Below are 16438 nucleotides of genomic sequence, written 5' to 3'. Positions count from 1 at the left end.
GGATTAGGAACGTTAGTGGTTTAAATCATGGAAGCTTCCTATGGACGTCTACGCAAATATCTCAAATATTTTAAAGCAAATAAGTAAAGCCTGTTACAGTGAAAGAAAATGGTCTATTGGGATAATTTGGCCGGGGGAAAGAATGAACTGCAACTCAAATACAGAAAGTTCTCTTGCAGCTCTCTTATAATACATTTTCTGGAGCCTGGGAAATTTGAGGTTTGTTGTTTTTCATATAGCGGTAATGGGAAAATGCAGCAACATTTCAAACAGAGGCAGAGGAGATAAAGAAAATTAGTCCTTCAAACCGCTGGAGATCTGCTGTAAAAAAATATCTTCCTAATAATTAACTATGTCCTCTCCTATGTTTAAGAGGTCTTCCTAGATCAATTCCTCTGTTCATATTCTCTCAGAGACCAAGGCCGTAGCTAGACCTAAGGTTTATCCCAGGATCATCCCGGGTTCGTCCCTGCCTGAGCGCTGGATGCCCTGTGTGGCACTTAGATGAACAGGTTTGACCCCAGGACAATCCTGGGATAAACCTTAAGTCTAGCTACGGCCCAAGTCAGAATAAGGGCATGCCTCTCTCTGGGGTGATCCAAATTAATATTTCCATTGACTAGAGAAGGTTACCAGCAAAACATGAAAATCGTATTTTATATAGACAGCAAGTGCAACTGTGGCTACCCTGATCGAGATTGCAATAACACAGTTATTGTAACTGTGGCAATGACCACTGTGATTACTTTGCCTAACTGCCTCCAAACCATTTTTGCATTTGCTCTCAAAATGCACAGGCCCTGCTACTACACACAGGGTTTGATGCGTTTTGGCTTGCGATTATTGCATAACGATAGTGCAAATGCATAAAAAAAACCACCTGTTCGCAGGCCACAGGAAATTACGTTAAAATTTTCAGTGATTTCTCTATGAGGAAAAAGCCCCAAGCACTGTGTAACCTTAATAGCTACTGACTCTTTGAAACAGTGCAGAACTGACACTGAGTACCTACTAGACAGAGTTTGCAATTCAGAAGCACCCACCCTCTTGCCTTTGTTTTGTTCTAACCAGGGTTTCATTAACCAGCTTCCCTCTTTATGAGACTTTTGACCCTGTTCAGACAACACGCTAAGCCACAGTGCTTAAGCATTTTGAGCTAAGTGTTATGACTTAGCATGCCATGTGATCCATAATGTAGCATGCCGTGTGAACCATTCCTAACTGTGGTGGCTACATAACCACGGTTCAAACATGCTCACTAACCATTTGCTGCAAAAGGGCTAGCGGCCTAACCATGGCTTGGAGTGCTGTCTAAACAGGACCTTTGCAATCCCAGTTCAAAACCTGGTTAGCAGCATTACTGGTTTACTATTGCCTCTCCCGACATAAACCTACCCGTACACTGCGCTCAACATTTAAGGTCCTCCTCCGAGTGCCTACTACAAGGCAAGCTCAGAGGTTGGCAACAAGGGAGAGGGCCTTTTCGGTGGTGGCCCCCTGACTTTGGAATGATCTCCCCGATGAGGCTCACCTGGCGCCAAGACTGTTATCTTTTAGGCGCCAGGTCAAGACTTTTCTCCCAAGCATTTAACACCATTTAACAACGCTAAGTTTGTTTTTAACGGACCCCAGAACTGTTGTTTTTAAATGGATACTGTTGCTTTTATACTGTTGTTTTTTAGGTTTTTAAGTTTTGTATACTTTTTAAATGTTTACTGTTTTTAACTTTTGTAAACTGCCCAGAGAGCTTCGGCTATGGGGCAGTATATAAATGTAATAAATAAATAAATAAATAAATATAAATAAATTTGCATTGAAGCAAACCAGGGAAAACAATGAACATGATAAGAAGAGTCTCGCTGGATCAAACCAAAGGTTCATCTAGTCCAGCATCTGTTTCCTGCCCTGGCACCCCAGAAGCCCACCCGCAGGGCACAGTTGCAGTTGACCTCTCCCACTGTGGAACTCCAAGAACTAGCAGTCAGCAGTATCCTGCCTCTGAAGTTCCATCTACCCAATAGCTTCCTAATAGATCTGTTCGCCATGAATGTATCTAATCCCCCCTTTGATGCCATCGAAGCTAGAATCCATCAACACCATATTGTGGGAGCGAATTCCATTTGCACTGAAGAGGGCAAGAAGAGGGCATGCGATCCTAAAGCTGCTCCCAATCTCCAAACTATGGGGCGCTAGGCACCAGGTGTAGTCCACATCAAGTGTTGGGATGCTGTTACCCTTCCAGGCATAGAGTTCTCCAGCAACAGGACTTGTTTTCCTTACTTCAGACCACCAGACTCATAGCTTGTGTTAATGTGTGGTCTCATGCTCTGCCCAGCACCACGTGCTAGAATGATATCTATTAGTGGAACAATCTTCCTTCACTCAAAGACAAGCTGCTAAGCAGCTCTGAAAAGGAATCCTGCAACGAACAGTACTTGCCTCGCCTGGAATTATCTGTCGTGTTTCCAAGCCTTCCTGCTGCAGTGCAAGACAATACAGAGGTCTGCCAAGTAATCCACAAAACTTTATTCACCAAATACACATCTCTTTGCACCTGAAGAGAGCTTGAACACTAGGAACTTTCCTCTAGGCTAAAACTTGGCTAAGGGCTCATCTATACCAAGCAGGATATTCCACTATGAAAGTGGTATATAAGAGACAGGAGCCACACTACTGCTTTATAGTGGTATTGAAGTGCACTGACAACTGTTGGGGCCCATTGACAGATACCATATACTGCTTTCATACCACTTTCATTGTGTTATTTCTTGCTTGGTGTAGATGTGCCATGGGCCCCAAGAGCTGTCAGTGCACTTCAGTACCTCTATAAAGCAGTAATGTGGCTCCTGCCTTTTATATACCGCTTTCATACCACTTTCATTGTGTAGATGAAAGATCTGCTTGGTGTAGATGAGCCCTAACTAAGTAAGACAATGGTCCTTTCAACCAAAGAGAAGGTATTTTCCATGAGTCCCTTAACTTCAGTTAGGATTCCTCTGAAGAAGCCTTTGGCAAGAAGCTAGCCGAGCTGATCAACTCTCGCCTTCTTTTAGCTCTATTTGAATCTGCGGCGGACTCTGGGATTGGTCAACTCTGAAGTCCCTTCCCCCTCTGAGGATTGCTGAGTTTCCACAGACCCTGAGTTGTTAACGTTTTCACTGATAAGGTCCAGTGAAGATTCATCCCTCGCTGGTGAAGAGCCTGGGAGAATCTCCTCTCCTGCTTCCTGTGTAGGCAGGTACATTTCTAGTCCTGTTTCTTCTGGTTCAGAATCTGATTCTGATTGATAGCCTGAAACTCCTTCCCCTACACTAAGAGGAACAGGTCTGATCCTGACATTACCAGAACAAGAGCCATGTTATGCCGCTACCCACTTTCAAGCTTTCCTCCATGATACCCAGTTCTACCCCTTTACCCCAGAATTTCCTCCTCCCTCCAAATCCTGCCCCCTTTCTCTGTTTTCCCAGCTGTGTTGTATTTTACATTATAAGCTACTGGGGGCGGGGAGCTGCCCGTTTTTACTCTGTAAAGTAAAAGCACACTGATGGTGCTATAAAAATAAAAATAATTTGAGGAGGCTGGGTGACCTCTCACAGTATATAGATTCATTGTGACTAACAGGCACTAAAGGGAAAAACAAAGAGCACTACGCAACTAGGAAAACTGGCTGGATATGAATTGTGAATCAAACTATTATGCAAGCATAATAGCTTAAATTTCATGGCTCCATTTATCTGCTCTGCTTTACGGTGAGCTCTTTAACAAACATTGATGTTTCTATTACATTAAAACCACTTTTAGCTGTCCTTAATCCTCAGAATAGATTTGAAAACATGTAAATTAAAAGAATAACCTGAATCAGAACTCTTTGTTTTTGGCATTAGACGTTTGCTTACAGGGATGATAGAAGTGGGGGGGGGGGAAACACACGTTTAGAATGCTTCCTTCAAGGTGCCAGAACAGTGTAGTAAACGTAAGCAAAATGATTTCAAAGTGCATATATCACTACCGTAATAGCACAAATGCATGCACATTATCAGAGGCTGCTGGTATACATTTTATTTCTACTTCATTACTTTCCATGGGAGAGGACAAGAAGAATCACAGTGTGAACATTACAGCTTTATAGCGCTAGGCCAGGGACCGTGGACTTTGGTACCTTAAACTCTTGTCTTTCAATTATTCTATGAATTGCCACCAATACCAAAGTGAGCTAAACTTCTTGGTCAATTAACAAAAGAAAAAGAAAACTTTCCAGGTGACACAAAGCTAGTGATGATGCCAAATTTAGGGACGGCAGAGCGGTTTGGAATATGAATAGATGTATTCTGGCAAGTCCAATTCTGAACCAGGCCCGTCTCCCTGCTCCCTCCCGCCTACTGCCAGGCCAAATTTGGAATGAGATTGCCTAGCCCCCCCCCCCCCCCCGCTGTGTCTGTCTCCTCTATACCATCCAGGCTTACTAGGTGGTGAGGGAGAAGCTGTGTTGGAAGGCCTCCATTAGGCCTTAGGACTAAGATTGCTGGGAAACATAGTTAGGTTTTTTTTGCAAATTAAGAATTCCCAAGTATCCCAAAGTCAGGCCATGATGGAGGATCCATCATGGGGTTTCCCCCTCATGCCCCCTTGCTGGGTCAGTTTTGAGGAAAGGAAAAAAGGAAACAGGCCCAGGTCGGATGCGTTGAACCAGAGGTATTCGGGCCCCACTGTTGCTTCTGAAGGCATCGTTAGGAAAACAGTGGACAGGCACTTCAAAACAGGCTTGGAAATGAAATAATTTATTGATTTTTATTTTTTTGAGGGCGGGGGAATAATTTGCTTTAGCCAACCCTATTCTGAACAGAGATGGAAGGGGGAAGGGTTCACCCGTCACTACACAAAAAAGCAGTTCTAAATGAAGTTAGTGGGGATTGTAAGACTCAGGGGGGAACCTTAAGAATGATTGCTCAACAATACGTGAAAAATAGTTTGTCAACCTGTTCTGAAATGATGTAGTAAACTGCTTCCAAGGTCAGTAAATTCTTGAAGAAGCTGCAAAACACAAGGCAATGTTTTCATAATCTAGATTGCTATACTTCACACATTCAATTGATTTACTCAAATCATACATTTGATCTGAAGAGGTATTTTACTTTCGTCCGAAGCATAATAAATGCTTCAGCATATTTGAGTAACATTTTCTCTCTCTCTCTCTCTCTCTCTCTCTCTCTCCCTCTCTCCCTCTCTCCTACTAGCATCAACTTCATGAAGTACAATATAACAGTCCCCCCTCCCAAAATTACCCACATTGAGAAAAACGAATGTCACGTAAAACCTTTAGTTAGAAAGGTTTGTCACTGTGTGTATTCTCATCCCTTCAACACATGAGCAGATGTGGCCAGTTAATGAGGATGCGATTCCACATCATTCAGAAGAATGTTGTTAGTTCATCTACTAAAAATAAGAAAATTTAGCACCAGCTAATATTAGGAGGACTGACTTTCCATCACATTGCAACCTTTAGCTCCATGAATGAGAGGGAAACATTCTGGACTAATGCAACTGGCTCTCATCTCCCTAGAAACAACATTAGCACAGCAAGCTCGTTCTGGAACTGCCAGTTTCTTTCTTTTTATTCCTTACTTACAAAGGGCGCTATTACAGGCAACGGCAGGAGAAAAGAATAAGAACAAATGGAGTTCGAGACACATCTATTGCCAATCTATTTCTGACTACCTTTCCAGAAGAGAATCTAGGCTGTCTTTAACTAACATATGAACCATAACGTGAAGCCAAAAGACACAATGACCTGGGTCCACATGTAACAATTCACGGACCCTGTTCAGATGACCCAAAGGGTTAGTGGCCTAACCATGGCTTAGTGTGTCATCTGAACAGGCCCACTATGGGTTTAACAACCCACAGTTAGTTGGGGCCAGTGTAGCGAGCACGCTGTCTTCCGCTTCCTCTTTGCATCAGCTTTCATAAAAAACCCCGGAATGCCCCATTCCTGGGTTGTTTGATGAAATGTCTGGACCTGAAACTCTATTACTGAGAGACGAACAACCCAGCATTTGAACCTATGGTTTGCTATTGCATGGTGTGCTATTGCAAGTCAGAGTTTCAGATACAGACATTGCATCAAATACCAGCGAGCTGTTTAGTAGCAGCGAGCCAAGAATGATAGCAGAGAGACCTGGGAGTTAAACAACCCATGCACTAGTTTCCAGACAGTCTTCAAAGGCAGAACAACATATAACACATGACACACTTTGACCCTCCCACTAACACAAGCGGGAAAACAAAATGGATTGTTTGACATTATATTCAAACCTGGGATTATGGTTTATTTACAACCAAACAAACCGGGATTTGAAAACCCAAACAAACCCTGTTTAAAGCTGGATTACTAACCTATCTTCCTTGGATACAATAAACCATAATCCCAGGTTCATATATAATGCTGTGCTATCCATGCCTGGTTTATTTACCTGCTCACAGGAGCAGGAGGAACAAAGTACCTGGAAATGGGCTGTGTGCACCATGCACATTGTGGTTTAATAAGCCAGAACTCCTTGTTTAAGGTGATGTACGAATGCAGCCATTGGCACAGTTTCATCCTCAACAGACTGAGGCAGATAAAAGAGATCTCTGACTCAGAAGAAGAGAGACGTTACAGCAGATGAAATTCCCTTACAAAATATCATCCCTCTTACAGAAAGTAATCAGTCACACACTACTGGTGTCAAGTTGTTGATTCTACAACCCATCATAAAATGGTTTGTTTTTCAGATCCTAGCTAAAATGGATCCATAGAGGTTGACTATTCCTTTGCTGATGGGGTTGCTGGACATTTCAAGAGAAAACATGGCGAAAACCAGCATCGAGTCCAGCAATAGCACAACATCTTGAGAGCCTGTATAGAGTGCAAAAACTGACTGGACTCTTCATCCTCTCGCCTTGCCTAGTTACTCATTCTATGGGAGTAAAAGGCTCCCAAGGGCTTCATAAGAGGGTCACAAATAACAGCTCCATTGACAAAGTGGACAGGCAAGCAGACTCATTAGTGAGAAGGGAGCATTCTTTGGAGGCTCGTTGCTTAAAATTGCAAATTACTAGGCAACAATGGCGATGTATCAATTCATTTTATGAGCAAAGTCCCTTAATTTTATGTGCATGAAGAAAAAAATTAAACACTGCACAGGTCAGGTCTTCAGTAAAGAATTGTGGCTCCATGCCATCTGGCAGCAATGTCTGCCCTTTTCTTTGAAAAATGTTTGTGAATAGTGACGTCCACAGGGATATTCAAAAGACCCTCAGCCCCCACCCCTAATTCACCAAATGTGTTAGGAGAGCACAGGATCGTGTCTGTTGGTCACAGCCAAAATGCCAACGCACCCACCAGTCACACCCATTCAAAGCAAGGACACATACAGAAGGAGTCATACGTACAGATTACGTCCATAGGGACCTTTCATACTTTGGGCGAATGCGCAGGTGAAATCTTGTTAGCCACTCACACATTCAGTAAAGATGTGAGGCTGGGTCATTTGAACAGTATTTTAAATAACTGAACCCCTTATGTGGAATGTTTTACAACTGCTCAAAATTATAGAGGATAGTCAAATAACATCCTGTCACAACCCTAATGCCCCCTCCTCCAATAATAATAATAATAATAATAATAATAATAATAATAATAATAATAGGTTCTGATGTAATGCATTTTCTTTTGCATGGCTCAGTTCAAAAACTACTTTCCCCTTGATACACAGTCGTTTTGCTCAGAACATCAATGCTGTACTGGGCTAACTTGTGGCTGGGAAAATATGGCCGAAGATAGGCCTCTGTGTCACGTATAAAGTCAAATGGAAATTAGCTTTGGGGAGAAATGTCACTTGCAACTGGCTAGTTATGCATTACATGTTAGCCTATTGTCAAGGTGTTTCTCCCCTCCCCCAAAAAACACTGTAACAGAGAAGTTGATCCTTTCCTAAAGCCCTTTTCTAAAGTTCTACTAAGAGACATACCACTGTTACTACCTCTGAGTCCATTAACAAATGAGAAGCAAAATACATATGCCTATGAAATCCAACAATATTTGTAATTTGTTCAATTCACAAGTGTGATACCTCAAAGACCTAAGCAGCCTGGGATATCTAAGAACGTAAGTAGTGCCCTGCTGGATCAGACCAAGTGTCCATCTAGTCCAGCACGAAGTTCACACAGTGGCTAACTAGCTGTCAACCAGGGACCAACACAGCAGGACACGGTGCACCAGCTCCTTCCCACCCTTGTTCCCCAACAACTGGTACACACAGGCTTACTACCTTGGATACTGGAGATAGCACACAACCATCAGGACTAGTAGCCATTGATAGCCTTCTCCTCCAGGCATTTATCCAACCCCCTTTTAAAGCCATCCAAATTAGTGGCCATCACTACTTGTGGTAGTGAGTTCCATAATTTAACTATGTGTTGTGTGAAGAAGTACTGAATTAGTGCTTTCCCCAACATGTTCCTTTCCCATTCCCTAGAAAATAAAATTATGAAATAAGCAAAGCCCTTCTTTTTTGGTGTCACCACCATATGAAAAATGGCTGACCTACACTAAGAAAGGGCATTTTTTGGTGGAGACCTGTTGTTTGCATTGTTCTCAAGGAAGATCAGTGGCCTTTTAGAAAGACAGTAAAAACTTTTCTCTTTTGCCAGGCTACCTGGGATTTGTGTTAATGGGATTTAAGGAGTGCTGCTGGCAACCATTTCTGGATATTCTTGAATGGCTGCAGTTTTAATTGTATTTTAAATTGTATTTCACTTCCTACATGTGACTGTAGAAAAGCAAGAGATTTATATATGTTTATGATTGGTCTTGTTTCCTGCATGCATGAGGTCCCACAATGAGACATCCATTAGCAAGGAATTTTAAGTGTGCCCAGTTCACTCAACTTATAATATAAAACAATATTTTTATTGTTTAGCATCCCTACTAAAAATAATTAACAATTTAAATAGTTCATGTAACTCAGAGTTTGGGTAGCTTTGTAAAATCCTGTATTTGGGATGTAGTTAGAAATATTTTTAAAATATATCTACGATTATCCTCTCTCTCTCACACACCCACACCCACACCCACACCATCCTAACAATCTTGAAAAAATAAAGAAATCAAGGGGGCATGAAGCAGTTAACTTTTGAGCCTCCTTGTTCATTTCCATCAATAATGTTTAATTAGGAATGGGGGAAGACATTTATTTGGTTCACATTTTAATGAGAAGCTACCTAATTCACACCCCCTGAACTGATAAGCAAATTGAAATGCAGTTACTCTTCGGTATTTACACTTCTCCAAATTTACCCATGTATTTATTTATTTATTTTATTGCACTTATATACCGCTCCCATAGCCAGGGCTCTCTGGGCGGTTTACAGAAATTCTAAAATTAAGATAAAAACGAGTATACAAAATTTAAAATTCTAAAACACAGAACATACACACATAAAGCATTAAAAACCGTTAAAAAAACTAAACATGTGGGTGATTAAGATGTGCCGCCATATGCCTGGGCAAAGAGGAAAGTCTTAACCTGGCGCCGGAAAGATAGCAGCATTGCTATGTAGTTCAACATTAAAAAAAAAATCCATACAAAAATGAGTATGCTAGGGAAAAGTGTGAACAAAAATGTGTATATTAGTAAAATAACATACAAAAATGCATTAAATCGGGGAAAGTTGCCTGCAAAAATGCATATTTTTTGCATTAATTAGCAGAACAAATCCTTGTGCAGGCTCTATTTAAAAATTGCAAATTGATGTGGAAATAGGATAGAATGGATTTAAGACTAGAAATATGAGAAACTAAGAGAAACAAAAATTGACAGATTCATGCATTCCTATGTTCAAAACATTTTCCTAAAATGAATACCAACACAGTCAAATAGCAGCCAGCCAGGGCTACAGAAAGGCCACCTAAACATTTTTTTTTTAAAAGCTGATTTACCATCTGGTTTTAAATTGCAAGGTTTTTCATTGCTTACATTTCCATATTGTTAACATTTTAATACAAATGATTTTGAGGACACTAAAAGGGGTCTGAGATATATATATATATATATATATATATATATATATATATATTAAAAAAAACTATCACTCATTGTTATTGTTGTTAGAAGGAAAAGACGTCTTTAATATTTTCTATTTAATGAAAAATACCAGAACCAGCAGCCTCTTTAAAAAAGAAAAAAGAAAGAAAAAAGTCAAATCTTGAAAGTTATGCAAGTTTGCATGTAATAGTAAACCATAATTTAGGGTTACGTGCACGAGCATATCGCCCGTCTCCCCTGTCAATGGAAGAAGGAATAAACCACAATTATGGTTCTTTTTAGCAGATCCTTGGCTTGTCAAGTGTGAACCAGGAACTGTGGTTTGAAATAAACCCTGGTCAGTTGCTAAACAAACCAATTTTAAACCTTGGATTGCTTTTGTGGTTTGTTTAGCAAACTAGAGTTTATTTTAAACCACAATTCCTGGTTCGCAAGTAATGGCAAAAAGAGAAACGTAACCCTCGTTTATTCCTCCTCCCAGTCACATGGGTGTGTGTGTGGTGCATAGGCTCATTCCTGCTTGTGCACATGACCCTATGTTATTGTTTACTGTCATGTGTGAACACGACCAAACAGTGTGCAGAAAAACTCGGCATGTTTCAGGTATTATTACTCCTCCTTTGTGGCAACTGCTCTTACAGCGGCTTTTGGAGAGAACTTTGATAAAACAGAATTTCTCTCCAAAAGCAGCATCTTTTAAAAGTCTACCTCCTTGTATGCTTTCATCTTTTTAATACTACCCCTTTTCTTTGGACTGCAAAAGAAGTGAACTAACATTCCCCTTAATTCCAGCTCTCTTGATTCTAAAATTTCCCCCCACCAATCAATCAACAAAAATTTTCATTGTTTCATCTACTGAGTAAAAGCAAACTACTAAAAACAGAAAGAATAAATAACAAGAGTTTGAATACGTCAGAATTAAGAAACCAGGCAGACTGTAAGATGAAAACAAGGGTAAAAGGAGCACTGAAGGATGACAGGGAAACGGCAGATAAATTGAATTAATCAGTCTTCACATCACAGGGATGTTAACATATACCCTAAGAAAAATGACTCAGGGGTGAATAACTGAAGACGTGTGCCAGAGAGAAGTAACAAAGCATGAAGTTTTAGATATAAGCGACAAATTAAGAGATAACAAGTTGCTAAGACCAGCTGGGATCATCAAGAGAGATAAAGAACTCAAATGTGAGATTGAAGACCTATAAATAATTGCCAATTTTTAAAGTCAGTTTCCGTATTGGAGGATTGGAAGGTAGCCAATGTAATACTTGTTCTTACAAATGAGGTCCGGGAGATTACAGGCCTGTCGCAAATAAGCTGGGGGAAAGTGTTGTTAAGGCTAGAACTGTTGAAGCTTTGCTGAGAAATAATCTGCATGGGTTTCCAAATGGGAGCCTTGACAAACTAACACAGCCTTCCCCAACCTGGTGCCCTCAAGATGCGTTGGACTGCAACTCACAATGTAAGTAGAGCCCTGCTGGATCAGACCAAGAATGCATCTATTATTATTATTATTATTATTATTATTATTATTATTATTATTATTATTATTATTTCTTACATTTGTATACCGCCCCATAGCCGAGGCTCTCTGGGCGGTTTACATAGGATAAAAACACTTAAAAACAATATACACAAATTTAAAAATCTCAAAAACATACAATTTTAAACCACAAAAACAAACTCAGGCTAATTACATATTGCTAAATGCCTGGGAGAAAAGAGAAGGGTTGCTGTGTCACTCAAATGTGTATATACGTGTGTCGGGGGGGGGGGGGGGAGAAGCCATGTGTACTGCACTGAAAGTCTTGGAGGAAGGACAGAATAAACATGAAATCAAATAATAATAAAAAATATATGCCCCTTATTGTTCTCCCTATGTTCTATTGAGTATAGTTTCTAGGAGTATAGTTTCTAGGAATATTGTTATCACAGAGGATTTGAGATAAACCAAAAAAAAATACTAAAGTTGCAATCCTATGCACACTCACCAGGGAGTAAGGCTCATTGAACTTCTGAGTCGATGTGCATCAGGTTACAGTCCACTCTAATCCCATACATGTTTACCTGGGAGTAAGCCCTACTAAACATAGAACGGGGGGTAAAAATCATAGGAGTGTGCCGCTAGGATGTACCGTATTTCTTCGATTGTAAGACGCCATCAATTGTAAGACGCACACTAATTTCAGTACCACCAACAGAAAAAAAACACCCTAAGACACACCCGCGATTCTAAGAAGCATCCCATTTTGAGAGATGTTTATATAGGAAAAAAAGTGTGTCTTAGAATCGAAGAAATAGGGTAAGTATGTTATACTGTATCTGTACACTGCCCTGAAATCCCACGGTGGCCAACCAGCTGCCCACAGGAAACCCACAACCAGGACTTGAGTGCAACAGCACCCTCCCACCCGTGTTCCTCAGCAATTGATGTACTGCCTCTGATACTGGAAGTAGCATATTGCCATCAGGACTTGTAGCCATTTGCAGCCATATCCTCCATGAATTTGTCCAATGCCCTTTTTTAAAGCCATCCAAATTGGTGGCCGCTACTACGTCTTGTGGTAGGGAATCCCACAGTTTAACTATGTGCTGTGTAAACGCAAGACCATAAGAAGAGCCATGCTGGATCAGAACATCTGCCAGCCAGCCAAGCTTTAACTCTTCTGGGATAAAGGAAGACTGTGTGTATGCACACACACACACACACACACACACACACACACACACACTTACTTTAAGGTATTAAAAAAAGATGTGTTGAATTATGGGAGTTGTATTACAAACATCTGGAAGGCACCAGGCAGGCTGGGGAAGGCTGAATTAAGTTTTTTTTTTTTACAATTCCTTGAGAGTACAAATAAGCATGCAGAACAGTAAAGGCCCTCAAGAAAGGCTTCTGAAGAAACTTGGGCTGATCTCAGATGTTACGACTGCCACTTTATCGCTGCTGTAAAACCACATTTGTGTGGCAGGAACTCCACACCACAGTTCTCATAAGGGGCAACCACACTGACAGGCTGAAACCAGAAGAATCTGTTTTATTTTTCTAAACGCTAGAAGTTGGGTGATATGGCTATCAATGTGTACTAGTCATGACAACTGCAGATTACCTCCTGTTTCAGGCGCAGTATGCCTCTGAATCCCAGTTGCTGAAGAACACGAGAGGGGCAGGGTGTGTGTGTGATCTTGAACTTATGTACTGGTTGTGGGGTTCACTTGGAAACAGAAAGCTGGCCTACACAGGCTTTGGTCTGACCCAGTAGGGCTCTTATGTTCATAATGCTGAGATAACAGTGAAGCGGACTGCAGCAGGCTCAGAACAAAACGGAAAGGTATTTTCATGCAACGCTTAAATAAGGCTGCAGATGAAACCTACTGCCACGAGATGGTGGGGTGAAAATTAGCACAGGGAGCTTTAAAATAGGTTAGACCAATTCACAGAGGAAAGGTCTTATGAGTGACTGTTACCCATTACTGTCCAATTGCCAAATGCTGAGGGCAACTAGTACGGAATCATGATGACATGAATCTTGTTCTACATTTTGCAAGGTTTCACAACCAGCCACTACTGGAATTTTATTTATTTATTTAATTTCTATACCGCCCAATAGCCGGAGCTCTCTGGGCGGTTCACAAAAATTAAAACCATTCAAAGTATAAAACAACAGTATAAAACCATAATATAAAATACAATATAAAAGCTCAAAGTAGATTCTTGACAGTGGAAACAGGAAGAACCCGTTTGCTACTGTCAGACTTTTGGTCTCATTCAGCACGACAGTTCTTATGCTGTACTTACTGCCTTGATCTTATTTACCTTGTCTTCTAAAGGTTTGGGTCTTGGGGGAATACAGTGTTACAGCAAATAAGCTCAAACAGATGAGAACATAAGAATCCCTGTTGGATCTGACCAAGAATCCATCTAGAGTGGCCAACCAGCTGTCGACCAGGAACCCACAAGCAGGACACTACTGTAACAGCACCCTCTCACCCATGTTCCCCACAACCAATTGTTGAATATAGGCTTACTGTCTCAGATACTGGAAGTACACTGAACCCATTAGTCAGACTGGAGGATATTTCCCATTCCCTACCCTGTCCTGGACGAGAGACTTTAATTTGTCCTCAGCAACTGCACTAATCCGGCTTGCAAAATACATCTTATGAACCACTTTGACTACAGGGCAGAAGGCATCTAACCAATGTCTACAATGACATTGACAATGGTTTGTCTACAATGACAAACCTAAAGCAGAAAAACCAGTTTTAAGGATGGAGTTTCATTAACCTGTATACTCAAATGAGCAGATAAGCATCCCGTGTTGTGATACCAAGTATTAATAGAAGGAATATGGAGGTATTAATAATAAAAACGTTTCCCCACCCCCAACTTCACAGAAGATGCATATCCTTCACTCAGATTGGAAAAAAAATATTTCTGACTCTAAGGAGCTACAGATGCCAGCCCTGAGACGCATTTAAGATTCCAAAGCACCAGAATAAAATGTTCAGGTGCTATCCTTATATTAAAAAAAATACTTTAAAGTTTATTTTAATTTTTTTAGATCCAGTATTTCTTTATCCCAGCAGAGCTCCCAAATGTTAATCAAGGTGTCATTAAACATTACAGCCCAAGATTCACTTGTAAGGAGACGAAAATAGTTTTCAAAAGTGGTGCATGCACAAAAGAGACCGATTATCCCCTTGCATTGTTTCATATGTCATAATACCCTGCCCTATAGCAGCTTACAGAAGTTATGAATCATACCTACCACCATTCCCTTTCATAGGTACTCAGCTGAACAACCTGAGCTTGCTATCAATTTGGAAGAGAGGCAGGGCCACCCAGAAATAAGGGAGTGGGACCACTGAGTACACAAAAGTAGACAAGTTTGTAAGTTGACAAAAGCAATCAAACCCCCAAACAACCTGACAAGCACGTGAGCTTTCAGGCTGTACAGAGTGAGGTGTCAGTTGAGAGGGAAAAGGGGGAATGAAACAGGGAGGTGGGTAAGTGAAGATGAAACTGACCTGTTCAAGCCCCTAACTGGTTAGGGTAAGTATCCTAGTGGGAAGAGATGGACCGCGGTTGAGGGATGGGAATCATGACATTAAAAACAAACAAACTTGCTTCCTTGTGCAATATACGAATGTTTCAGGTAGAGAAAAATAAGTATATATCCCCTCCTCAAAGAATAACCATTCCCTCCCACTCTACCCTTACTCCATAGCTACAAAAAGCTCACGTTGGAGACTTGCAGTCTAAAAGAACATAGGAATATGCATTATACCAGACCACACTATTGGCCCATCTAACACAGCATTCTCTATTCTGATAGGCAGAGGCTCTCCAAGGACTCAGGCAGAGATTCACATATCGCCTGCTAGCGTTCAGCACAACAGGGGAAGGCCTCCAGGGCTGGGGGAAGGCATCTATCCCCCTTCTCCCAGCCCCCCAAGGGCTCCCGTTCCAAGCTGGATGAACTGAAGCACTCCTCTTAGGCGTTGGAGCTACACTGCAACATTTTACACACGTCCCACTGGTATAATTTAAATTTAAAAGCAATTCTGCGATTGACACCAATGTGGCCGACTGTCTCCAGCAAGCAGGACTTGTGAGGCAGAATTTGATTCTAGCCCCTAGTGTCTGAAGAGGCCACACACACAGAGAAGGTAGCCACCTCTGATCTAGTGCATCCATTCTTCAGAAAACAATATATAGAAACAGAGACTAAATACAAAGCCAGCTACTAATGCCCTTACTTTATCATTATGTATTGCTTGACCACTCACTAAAAAGAGACCGGAGGAAAAACACTAAGACGATTCAGTCTAGCTGTGATTTACAGGTGACATCAGTGCCAGAGAAGTGAAGGGTTCTTACAACTTACCTCCCTAGTCCAACAGCTTCCCACTCAAGAACAAGGTGTGGCTGAAGAATAACATGTAATGGAAATGTGTAAGATTAAATTAATTGCAGTTGATTGGAAGCACCTGCTGGAGAAGAGGTGAGAATACCTGCTGTTTTAGAATTTTGAACACGCCCATCCAAAATTTAGACACACACAAACACACAGACGTTTTCCCCTCGTGTTCTGGCCTCAAGTTAAAAAATAAATAAAACTCTGAAGTTGTCTGTCCTTTGGGGGGGGGGGGAAATGCTATGAGAGAGGTCCGCTATAAATAAGTCACAGAGTATTTTAGGCTACCCAAAAAAGACCTACTGACAAGGTTTTGGGGCAACAAGCCTGTGACTTGTTTCTCATCAAGAGTTGAGAACATCTAAAAAATTCAGTCTGACCAGTTTAATAGCGTAACAGAGATAAATGATCACCTACATGTACCAA

General features: G+C 41.1%; 1 protein-coding gene across 1 annotated transcript in view; it reads right to left on the bottom strand.

Annotated features, from left to right (window-relative positions):
• Positions 1–16438, bottom strand: part of AMMECR1 (AMMECR nuclear protein 1) — a 117079-nt gene that overhangs the window by 41146 nt on the left and 59495 nt on the right. The gene's annotated exons all lie outside the window — the stretch shown is intronic.

This window comes from Elgaria multicarinata, chromosome 15, assembly GCF_023053635.1.
Source record: "Elgaria multicarinata webbii isolate HBS135686 ecotype San Diego chromosome 15, rElgMul1.1.pri, whole genome shotgun sequence".
Lineage (NCBI taxonomy): Eukaryota > Metazoa > Chordata > Lepidosauria > Squamata > Anguidae > Elgaria > Elgaria multicarinata.
Note: the sequence above shows the minus strand (reverse complement) of the source record. Positions and strands in the feature narration are given on the sequence as shown.